The 16,634-nt window shown below is 44.6% G+C and overlaps 1 pseudogene; it reads left to right on the forward strand.

Annotated features, from left to right (window-relative positions):
* The first annotated feature begins 783 nt into the window (after positions 1-783).
* On the forward strand, positions 784-901 carry LOC126177316 (5S ribosomal RNA; annotated as a pseudogene).
* The last annotated feature ends 15,733 nt before the right edge of the window (positions 902-16,634 follow it).

The following is a 16,634-nucleotide window of genomic DNA, read 5'->3' on the forward strand; positions in this document are numbered from 1 at the left end:
GTCTTACCACTCTTGTGTTTGGGGCCAGAGATCATGCCCCCCCCCCCCCCCCTACAGCCAACGTGATATCGTCACCTCAGAGAAGTGTCCATGATATTGGCATGCGCAGGTCTGATATGACAGCAGTGGTGCTATGGCTCAGCTTGACGCTCCTCGGTTCTACATACAGAATCCTTACCCAGTTGATAAGGTACTACAGAATACCGTAGTCTCGAAGCAGTAACCAGATAAGGTCATGTGGTACCCAGGCGAAAGCCTTTTCGAGGTCTAGAAAAGCAAGGTAATGTGGCCTGTTCTTTCCGCGTTATTTTTCGTCCAGCAGCCCCACAGCATTGATTGCCTCAGTTGTGCCACAGTTTTTTGAAATTCCGGCTTTGTTCCTTGTGAACCCTTCAAGAGTTCAGGATCTTCATCGCATGGCTCAATAATCTGATTGGGCGGTAATTAGAAGAGTGAGCAGAGCTCCTTTTCTTCTTGAAGATTTGTACAGTGATTCTCAGCTGCCATTCTCTTGGTTTTCTACCTTATCTGATGATCTGATTGAAGAGATTAGTTAGCGAACCTGTTGAGACCACCGTAGAGGGGCCAATAAGCGGCTAATGAGCTATTTATACAAACCCAAAAAAAAACAAATAGCCCTTCCCCTCCAGAATACAATGACGGAGGACAATCTGTACAAATAGAAGAATTTGGGCATAAAAATCCACTAATGACGCCATACAGTAGCGACCTGTGTTGTCACCCTTGCCCATAGAAGAAATACAATATGCTCTTCTTAGTGCTGGCAACGGCCTTGCCGCAGTGGATACACCGGTTCCCATCAGATCAACGAAGTTAAGCGCTGTCGGGCGTGGCCGGCACTTGGATGGGTGACCATCTGGGCAGCCATGAGCTGTTGCCATTTTTCGGGGTGCACTCAGCCTCGTGATGCCAACTGAGGAGCTACTCGTCGGAATAGTAGCGGCTCCAGTCAAAGAAAACCGTGATAACGACCGGGAGAGCAGTGTGTTGATCACACACCCCTCTTATCTGCATCCTCCGCTGAGGATGACACGGCGGTCGGATGGTCCCTATGGGCCACTTGTGGCCTGAAGACGGAGTGCTTCTTAGTGTTGATTGCATCCAGTACGGGGTCCGTGGTACTCAAGATTTGGCAAAGTTACTACACTTAACTTTCCGTTCGGATTACCTTCCTGTTGCCGCGGCTGTCAGGAAGAGGAGTCGTGAGCACCACCTGTCTGTGAATCGTGTAACTTTTCATGTGTGTGATCGTATTTTAACTCTTTGTGTGTCGAGTTTTGTGTGGCAGAAAGTGGGTACCAGCCCAGCATTTGCTAGAGGCCGCTCTCTGGCTGGCCGGTGCACCAGTCACGGTCGTTGATCTGCCCCTTGGTTTGGATCCAGGTCTGTCCCATGTAATATTAGTAATTTTCGCCTCACAAACGTTAATATGCGCTCAATAGTAAACGCCTGATGGCCTAAAGTTATCAAACAATTGTAAAGTAAAAGAAATGAAAGCAGTGACAGAATCTATTATTCTTTATCTTTGCCGTTCTTGCGCGGTGCCTGTAAATCTCTATGTACATGTATCGATTAATGATATAAAAAAGAATTCTGTTATTTCGAGACAAATGAGGCATTGGGCGCCTCACCTTTTACTGTTTGTATTCCATGAGAGGCGGGCGCGGGCATGCTGCGTTCCGCATCCGTATTTTATATTTTATGTGAAAATATTCAGTAAATATGCTAATTGTTATTTTTCCAATCAGAAAACATATAGTTTCTTGTAACTGATTACGAACAGACAACATCAAGAGGACATTTTGACTGTTATGTATAAAGTATTTAACCACAATGGTCATCTATTGTAATTTAATATAAAAAACACGTGTTAAAGATAAGTGTGCTTATTTTAGTAAATTAACCTTGATGATTTAAATCTCCTCATTTACTTAAATGGTAATTATTTTGTGTTAGTTCATCACCAGAAATTACGATCACGATCATGGGCCTTAACGCAGCATGAAGCAGAAGGAACATTATCGTGCCGAGCGGGATTAGCCGAGCGGTCTGCCGCGCTGCAGTCACGGACTGTGCGGCTGGTCCCGGCGGAGGTTCGAGTCCTCCCTCGGGCATGGGTGTGTGTGTTTGTCCTTAGCATAATTTAGGTTAAGTAATGTGTAAGCTTAGGGACTGATGACCTTAGCAGTTAAGTCCCATAAGAATTCACACACATTTGAGCATTTTTGAGCCGGCCGGAATGGCCGAGCGGTTCTAGGCGCTACAGTCTGGAACCGAGCGACCGCTACGCTCGCAGGTTCGAATCCTGCCTCGGGCATGGATCTATGTGATGTCCTCAGGCTAGTTAGGTTTAAGTAGTTCTAAGTTCAAGGCGACTGATGACCTGAGAAGTTAAGTTCCATAGTGCTCAGAGCCATTTGAACCATTTTTGAACATTTTTTGGAGACCTAATTCTAGTGGTTATTGAGACGAACCCTAGCACAAGCACCAGATAAGTGGGCCGCCGGCAGGGTGTAAGCAAAAGTACGATTATCTGTACCCTGCATGACAACCGCTATTATTTTTGTATCCCGCCTGGAAGGCGGCGCGTGGCTCTGCTCCCGTAACTGAAGGGTAGGCCGAACGTAGGAAGCTAGGAGGAGCAGGTGAGGAAGAACTCTCGGTACTGCAACAGCGTTTTTACTATATCACAACACAATAACTTGAATACATAAATTGTAACTTAACCTTGGCTGAGATGAGGATGTAGGTGCGAAGCTGTAAATCAGTCAAATCTAACATCGGCAAGAAGTGACACAGGCAAAATCTGTAGTGGCTCGCCCACTAGGAAACAGAAACATTGTTGCTTGGTCGTCTACTCGGAATCAAATGGGCTGAATCCGGAACGGCGCTCGTAGAGCTGCACAGCGCCGGCTGGAGGGCGCTGTCGTCGGTGTCTGTGTCGTAGTGCCAACCGACGAACTTGCACCTACGCTGTGGCATCGTAGCTATCGATACCACAACTATACCTATCATCTGCAATTCCATGAAGGCCACTGTGAACACCCGTCGTGACGTGGATGCGATGGATCTCTCTACTGTGTTCCGAGTCGATTTGTTGCCGTTTCACGCACACCGTCCATTTCCGGACACATGTGCATAGGAACTTTTCTTCTTCATTTCCAGTCAAATATCCATCGCTGCAGTTTATCAGTTTTATTGAAGTACATCCTGTGCTAGCGTCTTCATCTCCCAGTACCTACAGCAACCTACATCCTTCTGAATGTGCTTAGTGTATTCATGTCTTGATCTCCCTCTACGATTTTTACCCTCCACGCTGCCCTCCAATTCTAATTTGGTGGTCCCTTGATGCCTCATAACGCGTCCTACCAACCGATCCCTTCGTATAGTCAAGCTCCTCTTCTCTCCAGTTCTATTCAATACCTCCTCATTAGTTATGTTATCTACCCATCTAATCTTCAGCATTCTCCTGTAGCACCACATTTCGAAAGCTTCTATTCTCGTCCCCATTTCACGTCCATATATGGCTACACTCCATACAAATACGTTCAGAAACGACTTCCTGACACTTAAATCTATACTCGATGTTAACAAATTTCTCTTCTTCAGAAACGCTTTCCTGCCATAGCCAGTCTACATTTTATATCCTCTCTACTTCGCCCATCATCAGTTACTTTGCTCCCCAAATAGCAAAACTGCTTTACTACTTTAAGCGTCTCATTTTCTAATCTAATATCCTCAGCATCTCCCGATTTAATTCGACTACATGCCATTATCCTCGTTTCGCTTCTGTTGATGTTCATCTTATATCCTCCTTTCAACACACTGTCCATACTGTTCAACTGCACTTCCAAGTCCTTTGCTATCTCTGACAGAATTACAATGTCATCGGCGAACCTCCAATTTTTTATTTCTTCTCCATGGATTTTAATGCCTACTCCGAATTTTCTTTTGTTTCCTTTACTGCTTGCTCAATATACAGATTGAATAACAATGGGGATAGGCTACAACCCTGTGTCACTCCCTTCCCAACCACTGCTTCCCTTTCATGTCCCTCGACTCTTATAACTGCCATCTGGTTTCTGTACAAATTGTAAATAGCCTTTCGCTCCCTGTATTTTAGCCCTGCCACCTTCAGAATTTGAAAGAGTGTATTCCAGTCAACACTGTCAAAAGCTTTTTCTAAGTCTACAAATGCTAGAAATGTAGGTTTGCCTTTCCTTAATCTATTTTCTGAGATAAGTAGTAGGGTTAGTATTGCCTCACGCGTTCCAACATTTCTACGGAATCCAAACTGATCTTCCCCGAGGTCGGCTTCTATCAGTTTTTCCATTCGTCTGTAAAGAATTCGCGTTAGTATTTTGCAGCTGTGACTTATTAAACTGATAGTTCGGTAATTTTCACATCTGTCTACACCTGCTTTCTTTGGGATTGGAATTATTATATTCTTCTTGAAGTCTGAGGGTAATTCGCCTGTCTCGTACATCTTGCTCACCAGATAGTAGAGTTTTGTCACGACTGGCTCTCTCAAGGCTGTCATTAGTTCTAGTGGAATGTTGGCTACTCCCGGGGCCTTGTTTCGACTTAGGTCTTTCAGGGCTCTGTCAAACTCTTCACGCAGTATCATATCTCCTATATCATCTTCATCTACATCCTCTTCCATTCCCATAATATTGTTCTCAAGTACATCGCCCTCGTATAGACCCTTTATACAGGGTGTTACAAAAAGGTACGGCCAAACTTTCAGGAAACATTCCTCACACACAAAGAAAGAAAATATGTTGTGTGGACAGGTGTCCGGAAACGTTTACTTTCAATGTTAGAGCTCATTTTATTACTTCTCTTCAAGTCACTTCAATCATGAAATAGAAACACACAGCAACAGAACGTACCAGCGTGTCTTCAAACACTTTGTTACAGGATATGTTCAAAATGTTCTCCGTTAGCGAGGATACATGCATCCACCCTCCGTCGCAAGGAATCCCTGATGCAGCCCTGGAGAATGGCGTATTGTATCGCAGCCGTCTACAATACGAGCACGAAGAGTCTCTACATTTGGTACCGGGCTTGCGTAGACAAGCGCTTTCAAATGCCCCCATAAATGAAAGTCAAGAGGGTTGAGGTCAGGAGAGCGTGGAGGCCATGGAATTGGTCCGCCTCTACCAATCCATCGGTCACCGAATCTCTTTTTGAGAAGCGTACGAACACTTCGTCTGCAATGTGCAGGAGCTCCATCGTGCATGAACCACATGTTGTGTCGTACTTGTAAAGGCACATGTTCTAGCAGCACAGGTAGAGTATCCCGTATGAAATCATGATAACGTGCTCCATTGAGCGTAGGTGGAAGAACATGGGGCCCAATCAAGACATCACCGCCTGCCCAAACGTTCACAGAAAATCTGTGTCGATGGCGTGAATGCACAATTGCGTGCGGATTCTCGTCAGCCCACACATATCGATTGTGAAAATTTACAATTTGATCACGTTGGAATAAAGCCTCATCTGTAAAGAGAACATTTTCACTGGAATGAGGATTGACACATTGTTGGATGAACCATTCGCAGAAGTGTACCCGTGGAGGCCAATCAGCTGCTGCTAGTGCCTGCACACGCTGTACATGGTACGGAAGCAACTGGTTCTCCCGTAGCACTCTCCATACAGTGACGTCAACGTTACCTTGTACAGCAGCAACTTCTCTGACGCTGACATTAGGGTTATCGTCAACTGCACGAAGAATTGCCTCTTCCATTGCAGGTGTCCTCGTCGTTCTAGGTCTTCCCCAGTCGCGAGTCATAGGCTGGAATGTTCCGTGCTCCCTAAGACGCCGATCAATTGCTTCGAACGTCTTCCTGTTGGGACACCTTCATTCTGGAAATCTGTCTCGATACAATCGTACCGCGCCACGGCTATTGCCCCGTGCTAATCCATACATCAAATGGGCATCTGCCAACCCCGCATTTGTAAACATTGCACTGACTGCAAAACCACGTTCGTGATGAACACTAACCTGTTGATGCTACGTACTGATGTGCTTGATGCTAGTACTGTAGAGCAATGAGTCGCATGTCAACACAAGCACCGAAGTCAACATTACCTTCCTTCACTTGGGCCAACTGGCGGTGAATCGAGGAAGTACAGTACATACTGACGAAACTAAAATGAGCACTAACATGGAAATTAAGCGTTTCCGGACACACGTCCACATAACATCTTTTCTTTATTTGTGTGTGAAGAATGTTTCCTGAAAGTTTGGCCGTACCTTTTTGTAACGCCCTGTATACTTCTTCCACCTTTCTGCTTTCCCTTAACTAACGATATACAAAGTTCAGTGGGAAAGCTTACCACATCCTGAAATGTATACCAGAATGTTCATGAAAATTTCTGAATATAGCTTGCCCTTAAAGTTACCTATGAGTTATGAAATACATGGCCTTGGAAATGCAATACTACCTGAATAATAATTTTCCTGATGTGGCAAAACTCCCATAAGCGCAACAAAGGGGCTATTCGGAAGTGATACTGAATGGTTTTACGTTTGCACATTGACTACAAACACCGCACACTAAGCTATCATCGTGCGATAAGCCTTGCCTCATAGATTGTGCGGGGCAAATATCCTAGTCATTTGTAGCGTATCGCGCACGGAAAAACCTACGAATCTATGAGTTGAGAAAGATGGATCCGGAGAAGCTATTTCTGTAGCTGCAAGTCTAATAGAAACTGCAACACGTGCTCCTGACTGGAATGCTGTGAAAATTCTAGAAAAGACAATAGCAAAATCGCTGCAATATTAGATGCTGTGGCCCAAGAAGATCATGCATAGTAACTGTATAGAAACATTTCGACGATGTAATTCTAAATATACATGGGAGTGGTTGGAATCATAGGAAAAGACTGGTAGGTAAAGAACGGCAGAAGTGTTGAAAAAACAGTATAATGAAGACAGTGATCCAGTACAATTAAATACCCCTCATGGGCGGATATAAAACTTCACGTCTATAGTGTTCAACATTGCAACTTTGCAACGTTAAACTAAATAATTTCAAAATAACATTAAAAAACTGAGATCATGTTCTTACGAGTGGAGGAGCGTGATGATAAATTACTTACATCCATGGATGAATGAACTACAAACGGCTACCTGGCTTTCAGGGGTTTTTATGAAATCGAATGGACCACCAAAGGATTACAAGTTCGCTCAGTAACAAGAATGAAAACGTGACACAAGAAGTTAGTTGGATTTTGCCCAGTTTTGAAGCATATGTAAATTACAGCAACATAAATGAAATACCAAGCACGAAGTAAGGTGCTATCCCACCAAATCATGTGAAATAGCAAGCTGAATGTGCCCATCTCGAAACAAATAAAACAAGCGTCTATTACATCCATTCGACGAAGAGATAAGGGCAAGAGTAAAGGTTTGTTTGACCACACGAGGTTCTGTAGAAGGAATTTTGGCTGCCCGCGCCCTGATTGGCCGACATAGATCAAAGCTTCGTGAGGAATCAAGGCAAGCCAAGCGGTGCTTTGCAAAAGACACACCTCGCTGCTAGACGAATTCGCCAACGAGCGAGATTCTCTGATGATCAAGTGACTCGTACTTTGCGCGCGTATGAACGTAATACGTAAGTAGGCAACGCAATAACAGCCATGTTTCTAATACCAGGAAAACTGCCAGCCGGTGTGGCTGAGCGGTTCTAGGCGCTTCAGTCTTGGACCGCGCGACCGCTGCGGTCGCAGGTTCGAATCCTGCCTCGGGCATGGATGTGTGTGATGTCCTTAGGTTAGTTAGGTTTAAGTAGTTCTAAGTTCTAGGGGACTGATGACCTCAGATGTTAAGTCCCATAGTGCTCAGAGCCATTTTGAACCAGGAAAACTGAGGTAAAAACAAATTAAATAAACCCATCAGGATACAATCTACTTACCGTATCTGCAATGGAAATGACTGCAGCACGTTAACTACGTAAGAAATCAGACCATCTTATCGACTACAGACGTCGTTCCTAGCACTCTTTATAGGATTCCGCGTCTCAAACGGGAAAAACGGAACCCAAAAAGGACCGCTTTGTTGTCCGACTGTTGTCTGTCTCTCTGTCCGACTGTTCAAAACACTTTTTCTCAGGAAAGGGTCGACGTATGAAGTTCAAATTTATGTCACACACAAAGGTCTATGGTCCCTTGGTGGTATAATAAACGTTATGTTCTAAGTCAGTACAATTGAAAGTACGGGCATTTATGTCAAATAATTTGATACTTTCAAACTCACCAAAATCTATAGGGTATTTCCCGTTGACGTAGAGTCATGATATTTCGTAAAAAGCAATGTTTCACTGTACAATTAAAGCAAAAAAATCTGAAAATTCTGAATGTATAATTATGTCACAGGAAAATTTTTTTTGTCGTTTGCTGTCTGATTTTCTGTCTGTTCGTCCATCTGTTGAGGCGCCCTTTTCTCAGGGATTGGTAGACGCATGAAGGTGAAATTTGTCACATACTACGGTCTATCCGGCCCTGGTAATGTAAAAAACTGAAGCTTATAAGTCATTGCAACCAAAAGAAACAGGCATTTACACCACATATTTTGATACGCGAAACCTCACTCATCAAAACATACAGGGGACTTCTCATTGACCTAGAATCATGAAATTTAACAATAAGCTAAGGATCACAGTGCAAGTAAAGCAAAAATATCTGAAAATTGTTAATTTTTAAATATACGAGGGCAGTTCAATAAGTAATGCAACACATTTTTTTTCTTGGCCAATTTTGGTTGAAAAAACCGGAAATTTCCTGTGGAATATTTTCAAACATTCCCGCTTCGTCTCATATAGTTTCATTGACTTCCGACAGGTGGCAGCGCTGTACGGAGCTGTTAAAATGGCGTCTGTAACGGATGTGCATTGCAAACAACGGGCAGTGATCGAGTTTCTTTTGGCGGAAAACCAGGGCATCTCAGATATTCATAGGCGCTTGCAGAATGTCTACGGTGATCTGGCAGTAGACAAAAGCACGGTGAGTCGTTGGGCAAAGCGTGTGTCATCATCGCCGTAAGGTCAAGCAAGAATGTCTGACCTCCCGCGTGCGGGCCGGCCGTGCACAGCTGTGACTCCTGCAATGGCGGAGCGTGCGAACACACTCGTTCGAGATGATCGACGGATCACCATCAAACAACTCAGTGCTCAACTTGACATCTCTGTTGGTAGTGCTGTCACAATTGTTCACCAGTTGGGATATTCAAAGGTTTGTTCCCGCTGGGTCCCTCGTTGTCTAACCGAACACCATAAAGAGCAAAGGAGAACCATCTGTGCGGAATTGCTTGCTCGTCATGTGGCTGAGGGTGACAATTTCTTGTCAAAGATTGTTACAGGCGATGAAACATGGGTTCATCACTTCGAACATGAAACAAAACGGCAATCAATGGAGTGGCGCCACTCCCACTCCCATACCCTCAGCCGGTAAAGTCATGGTTACAGTCTTCTGGGACGCTGAAGGGGTTATTCCGTTCGATGTCCTTCCCCATGGTCAAACGATCAACTCTGAAGTGTATTGTGCTACTCTTCAGAAATTGAAGAAACGACGTCAGCGTGTTCGTAGGCACAAAAATCTGAACGAACTTCTCCTTCTTCGTGACAACGCAAGACCTCACACAAGTCTTCGCACCCGAGAGGAGCTCACAAAACTTCAGTGATCTGTTCTTCCTCATGCACCCTACAGCCCCGATCTCGCACCGTCGGATTTCCATATGTTTGGCCCAATGAAGGACGCAATCCGTGGGAGGCACTACACGGATGATGAAGTTATTGATACAGTACGACGTTGGCTCCGACATCGACCAGTGGAATCGTACCGTGCAGACATACAGGCCCTCATTTCAAGGTGGCGTAAGGCCGTAGCATTGAATGGAGATTACGTTGAAAAATAGTGTTGTGTAGCCAAAAGATTGGGGAATAACCTGGTGTATTTCAATGCTGAATAAAACAACCCCTGTTTCAGAAAAAAAATGTGTTGCATTGCTTATTGAACTGCCCTCGTATTATACGAAAAAAATATTTTTTCATTTGTTATCCGACTTGAAATTAAATCATTCTGTAAAATCTTGGAATTTTGGGACCGATACCTAGCCAGCATGAACGTCGCAAACAGGGAAAAGTAGTCGAGATTCTAGAAACCCGAAATAGATGAACTGCCTACATACATAATTAAGGTTGACCGGAGCTCTCAGTGGGTGAATCCCACTGGCACTTGCCCATTTTTTTCCATTTCTCGAGTGCCGCGTCTTCTTACACAGATTATTCACTCCACATTCGAAGTGCTCTCGCATGTACGTGAACTGGTGCAGCGCTCCTACGTTGAATTCTGTCGGACGGTGCAGGGACCAGCGTAGAACCGTCTGTGAAGTGGGGATGAGCGCGCTGGAAACGTTTCCCCGTGACACTGCCGCATTACGTAGCAGTGGTCGGACCGCAGTGTTCAAGAGGGTGAGCCCCTCTTCCAGCGGGAGTAAGAAGTCGGGATCAGTAGAGTGTATGTGGTACGCATGCTAGTTAGTCTGTGGCGTAGCGTCACTTCCAGGTACTTGACTGTGTCGCTCCATGCCACACTCTCACAACGGATGCATATTTGCGGCAAGGTGTGAAGTAGGGGCCTCGGTCAGACTGCCACCACCTGTGTCTTCCTGGCGTTAAGGGCTAGGCGCCATTTCGCGGCCCAGCCAGCGAGATGGTCGTATCCAGCCTCTAGGCTCCACCGCAGCACAATGGTGGTGTGGTGATTGAACACTGCAACATTGTATACCAGTAACACAACCAGTTTGTAGTTGCAACAGTTCTTTATTGATTACACATACACATGAATTCATCAGCAATAATAATCAATTAACAATATTTGCATGTCAAGGCATTATCCACAATTAGTATTTACAATATTAACCGCCACACATGTGACTGCAGCACCTTTACATGCCGGTAACAGCAGATAACCAAATGTTTACAATGTCGGCTATTGCCTTTCTCACTCAGTTTTACACTTACTGAAAAGTAAAATTAATCTGATGGTATCTGACCTGAAGGGTACTATTAATTGTTCTGTTTACATTTAGCATTCTACTACACTCAACGTTCGGAAGATTCTAGACTTTATGCATAACGTCAATTTGATGAACATGTGATGGACGCGAACAAACGTTAATCTATCACGATTTCACAAACACACGATCGAAAGGGTGAACTTATAATCAACTTTGGGCAGTGGGAAATCTTCTGCCTAAAACAAGCCTCTCATTTAATGGAATAGAGAAATCGCGCGTTAATGGGGTCCGGATGGCCCTGAGTTCAAATCCTGAGATTTCCGTCACACTGCAAGCCCGCGGGGCGAGGTTTGCTCGCGTCGACCACTATACACGTTTCTGAAAACAGGAAAACATAAGTGGCAGACACACTGTAGTATATACAAGTTACAGAAATATATATATAGAAAAGCCATACCTGAATATAACCATACTACAAGTTAACGAAGGAACAGAATTAATGAGCTTAGTTTCCTTTGACAAAAAAAAAAAAAAAAAAAAATCTAGGTACTACGTGAAAAGATGCGCCAGTCCACACACAATGACTTAAGGTAATCTGTCTTTGCTGAATGGCTGATAACAGATAAATCACAAGTGCAGTGACAATCAACCTTCATATAGGTATTTGAAATTCCCGTAGGCAACTAATGTCACTTCAATACATACAAGAAATTATTAAGAAACAACAACTACCACTAATTCGTAAAACCAGAAAATTCTAAATCTAAAACTTAATTAAGAAATGACGTTCAAGTGAAGCAGCTACGTTCAGAATGCCACTAAGCACCAAATCCAATCTTATAAATGCGAGGCGCTATTTCTAGTCACTTTAGTAACATAATTTAATGGCCGTTCCAGAACATAACTCGCCTCGCCACCACTGCAGTGGCACGAGCAACTGCAACAGTCAACAGTCTTCAAGTACGCAATAATATTCACTATATATAGAAGGAGGAACCCACCACGAAAGCTAGGCGATTAATTTTATCTTCTTCATGTGAAATTCACACGCCATCCGTCCACATAGCTCTCGAGGTATTAGCAAATCCTGGTCGCCACTGGCCAGCCGTGTCAGTACAACTTTAATACCTTCCGGCAGCGGCCCATGCTTCTTCGTTGCTCCAACTCAACTGGTCCTCACGGCATACGGCCGTGCCACGTGACATGGTGTCGCCAACTCCCCACAACGACAACATCGAAAGCACGTCACGCCACACACTGACTCGGCTATGCGCGGACCCACTCTCCCCGACTTGCGCACGCGCGCCACCATAAATAGCCTGCCTCAAAGACGCAAACAGAACAGGGCACAGGGACAACTATCAAAGATGGAAGTAAGAATCGATATCGCCTGGCTCCGGAAACCCACCAGCTCAAACGGCATTCATGATGCGACTCTACAGCGATGTGTCGCCCACACGCACGGAGGTGGCAAAAGTCACGGTGTAATGCTGTAACTTTAATTTGCTATGCTGATATCGGTGCTAATTGACAATGAAAGTGGGTTAAAAGCCGTGATCTGTCTGGGGACGTTAACCGTGGATTACTGGGCAACTGTTTCATCAGATATTTAGTCTTCGTTTACCAAGCAGACTAACATTAATGACAATCTTTTAATAGTCATACAAAACCGGTAATATATATATAAAAAGGAGAATTTAAATAAAAAGAAAGAAATCAGTTTATATTTGGAAATTTATTTTAAGATTGTTCATTGAAATTTCAGCATATTATACGTGAGTTATAACTGAGCTGGTGCCTTATTTACGATTGAAAAAATGTGAGCTTGTAATCTTACGGAACACATAAAATATGGAGCCAATATTGTGAGACAGCATACAACACTGCATTCATAAAATAACACACGAAGAACATTGAAACATAAGAAAGAAGAAATTAACCACAACCACCAGATTCAGTTTTTACCCAAAGAAATTACGTTCATACCACAATCCTGTCCGTCATGTAATTACCACACACTGGTATACTAAATTCATATTAACTCTTTGTGAAGACTTCGCAAAAAGAATAGCTGAGGGCTACTTTGATGATTACACCACATGCTTCACGTGGTCAACTTGGTTTACACAAAGCGTACAACTCCACAATAATTTTGATAATTAAAATAAATTAGATCGAAAAGCAATTGACAAAAGAAAAACCTTGAACTGGTTACTAACGTCTTACTATTAACCTGATGGGTCAAACAGTTATATAAGCACGTGGTACTGGTCTCGCAAAGTACACCCCACGTGGGTTGAACATAAAGAAAAGCATAAAGAAAAGTTGCTATATTAAAAAAATATTCTCAAGACGAGACGTTATAATCTCACGCACATTCGGATTTAAGATTGATCAACTTAGTTAGAGTTACTGATCAACACGTGGTTCCACTTTACTCACAAAGTAGTAACAAAGCAACTACCGGAAAATAATCTGAACTTCACACGATAATTACACTGCGCTGCAATTTAAGATAACATCGGATATTTTAGACCTAAACCCGAAATAAAGGTGATTAAATTTTCAGTTTGGCTGAACTTAAGAAATCCATTGTCCTACGGACTTAACAGACACGCGCTTAGCCGGAGATCTTACCACTTCAGACGCTCGCCACGGCCACACTGCAACTGCCCTACTGCCGAGCGTGCTTCCTGAGGGTCGCTCACAAAGACCAACGGAAGTGGCTAGAGGGGCAGCTCCCTATACCAACATGACAACGGACGGACAGGACCATACTAAGGATAGAAACCTCTTTGCTTTTAGGAAGCGTAGCTACCTGTTCTGACGTTGGTCCTACTGTTCTCTAGCAGACAGCCTTGTCTGCTACCCTCAAGCATGCAACTAGAAATACATATGCTCATTCATCCTCTCACACAAAAGGGAAGGGGGATTACAGTATCTTATCATATACAGTATATAAAAGAAAGCGGATGTAGGTTCCGTATGAGACTGTGTGACATGAATTACATATAAGAATTACATATAAACTGTGCTTTAAAGTGTAGTAGTGTTACAGATCGTTCTTGTTTATGTGTAAAAGTAACACGTTCCACTGCTCAGTCTCCTCCCAGATAGTCAGAAACGCCACAGTACATTTAGAAGAGGAATTTATTCCATAAATGGCAACAGATTTAAGAAATTAAACATGAAAGGAATCCAACAGAGACCTTTCAACGGGATAGTGATATGCAGGCATAAAGATGGCGGCAGTATTGCGTACACTAGGTATAAAAGGACAGTGCATTGTCGGAGCTGTAATTTTTACTCAGGTGATTCATGTGGAAAGGTTTCCGTCGTGAGTATGGCGGCACGACGGGAATTAACAGACTTTGAACGCCGAATGATAGTTGGAGTTCGACGCATAGGACATTCCATTTCGGAAATAGTTGGGAAATTCATTATTCCGAGATCAAGAGTGTGCCGAGAATACTAGATTTCGGGCATTACCTTCACCACAGACAACGCAGTGGCCGACGGCTTTCACTTAACGACCAAGAGCAGCGGCGTTTGTGTAGAGTTGTCAGTGTTAAGAGACAAGCGTCACTGCGTCGAATAAATGCAGAAATCAATGTGGGACGTACGACGAACGTATCCGTTAGGACAGAGTGGCGAAGTTCAGCGTTAATGGGCTACGGAAGCAGACGATAGACGCAACTGCCTTTCCTAACAGCACGATATCGCCTGCAGCACCTGCCTGGGGATCGTGACCAGACCGGTTGGACATTCCACTGCTAAACGGTGGCCTGGTCAGATTTCAACCGGTAAGAGCTAATAGAAGGGTACGAGTGTCGCACAGACCCCACGAAGCCATTTACCGAAGTTGTCAACTAGGCACTGTGCAAGCTGGTGTGTTTACATGGAATGGACTGGGCCCTCTGGTCCAGCTGAACCGATTATTAACTGGAAATACACTCATGCTCATAAATTAAAGATAACTGCAGCATGTGGTGCCACACAACATGGCACCACACAAAACTGGCGCTAATAGCATAGGCACAGAGGGAACACGCACTACACAGATCTGTGAGTCCACGATATTGGTGATAAGTTGAGAAAACCGTCCCGAAACACAAGTGCTACAAAACTCCACTGTTTACTGCGCATGTAGCCCGACGTCAATATGGGATGTGATCACCATGCACACGTACACAGGCCGCATAACGGGTTGGCATACTCTGGATCAGTTGGTCGCGCAGCTGCTGGGATATAGCCTCCCATTCTTGCACCAGTGCCTGTCGGAGCTCCTGGAGTGTCGTTGGGGATTGAAGACATGCAGCGATACGTCGACCGGGAGCATTCCAGACGTGCTCGATGGGGTTTAGGTCTGGAGAATAGGCAAGCCACTCCATTTGACTGATATCTTCTGTTCCAAGGTACTCCTCCATGATGCTCGGTGGGGCCGTGCGTTATCATCCATCAGAAGGAAGGTGGGACTCACTGCACCCCTGAAAAGGACATACTGGTGCAAAATGACGGCCCGATACACCTGACCTGTTACAGTTCTTCTGTCAAAGACATGCAGGGATGTACGTGCACCAATCATAATCCCACCCAATACCATTAAACCACGACCTCCATACAGGTCCATTTCAAGGACATTAAGGGGTTGGTATCTGGTTTCTGGTTCACGCCAGATGAAAACCCAGCGGGAATCACTGTTCAGACTATACCTGGACTCGTCTGTGAACATAACCTAGGACTACTGTTCCAATGACCATGTACTGTGTTCTTGACACCATGCTTTACGGCCTCTCCTCTGACCAGGGGTCAGTGTAATGCACCTTGCAGGTATCCGGGCGAATAAACCATGTCTGTTCAGTCGTCTGTAGACTGGAGACAACTGTTCCAGTGGCTGTGGTAAGGTCCCGAGCAGGGCTACCTGCAGTACGTGGCCGTCTGCGGGCACTGATGATAAGATATCGGTCTTCTTGTGGTGTTGCACACTGTGGACGTCCCGTACAGAGGAACCTGGACACAGTTCCTGTCTACTGAAACCGTTGCCATAATCCTGAGATCACACCTTGTGGCACACAGAGGGCCCGTGCTACGACCTGCTGTGTTTGACCAGCCTCCTGTCGCCCTAGTATTCTAACCCTCATAACGTCATCAATATGTGTTCTTTGAGCCATTTTCAACACCTATTTACCATTAGCACGTCTGAAAACGTCTGGACACTTACTCGCTGCACCGTACTCTGACATGCACCAACACACCTCTGCGTACGTGGACTGCTACCGCGCCACCATGCGACGAAGCATGTCAAATACACCGCATGGTCATACCCCGAGGTGATTTAAACCCGCAAACCGCCCACCAGAGCGTCGTTTCACCATGTATCAGCATTAATTTATGAGCATGCGTGTAGTTACGTTCGGCTATTTGGAGACCATTTACAACCATTCATGGATCTCATGTTTCCTGACAACGACGCAATTTTTATGGATGGCACTGCCCTGTGTCATTGGGCCACAAATGTTCGAGATTAGTTTGAAGACCAATGTGGAAATTCCAGCGAAAGACTTGGCCACCCAGATCACCCGAACGG

Source organism: Schistocerca cancellata, chromosome 3 (assembly GCF_023864275.1).
Source record: "Schistocerca cancellata isolate TAMUIC-IGC-003103 chromosome 3, iqSchCanc2.1, whole genome shotgun sequence".
NCBI lineage: Eukaryota > Metazoa > Arthropoda > Insecta > Orthoptera > Acrididae > Schistocerca > Schistocerca cancellata.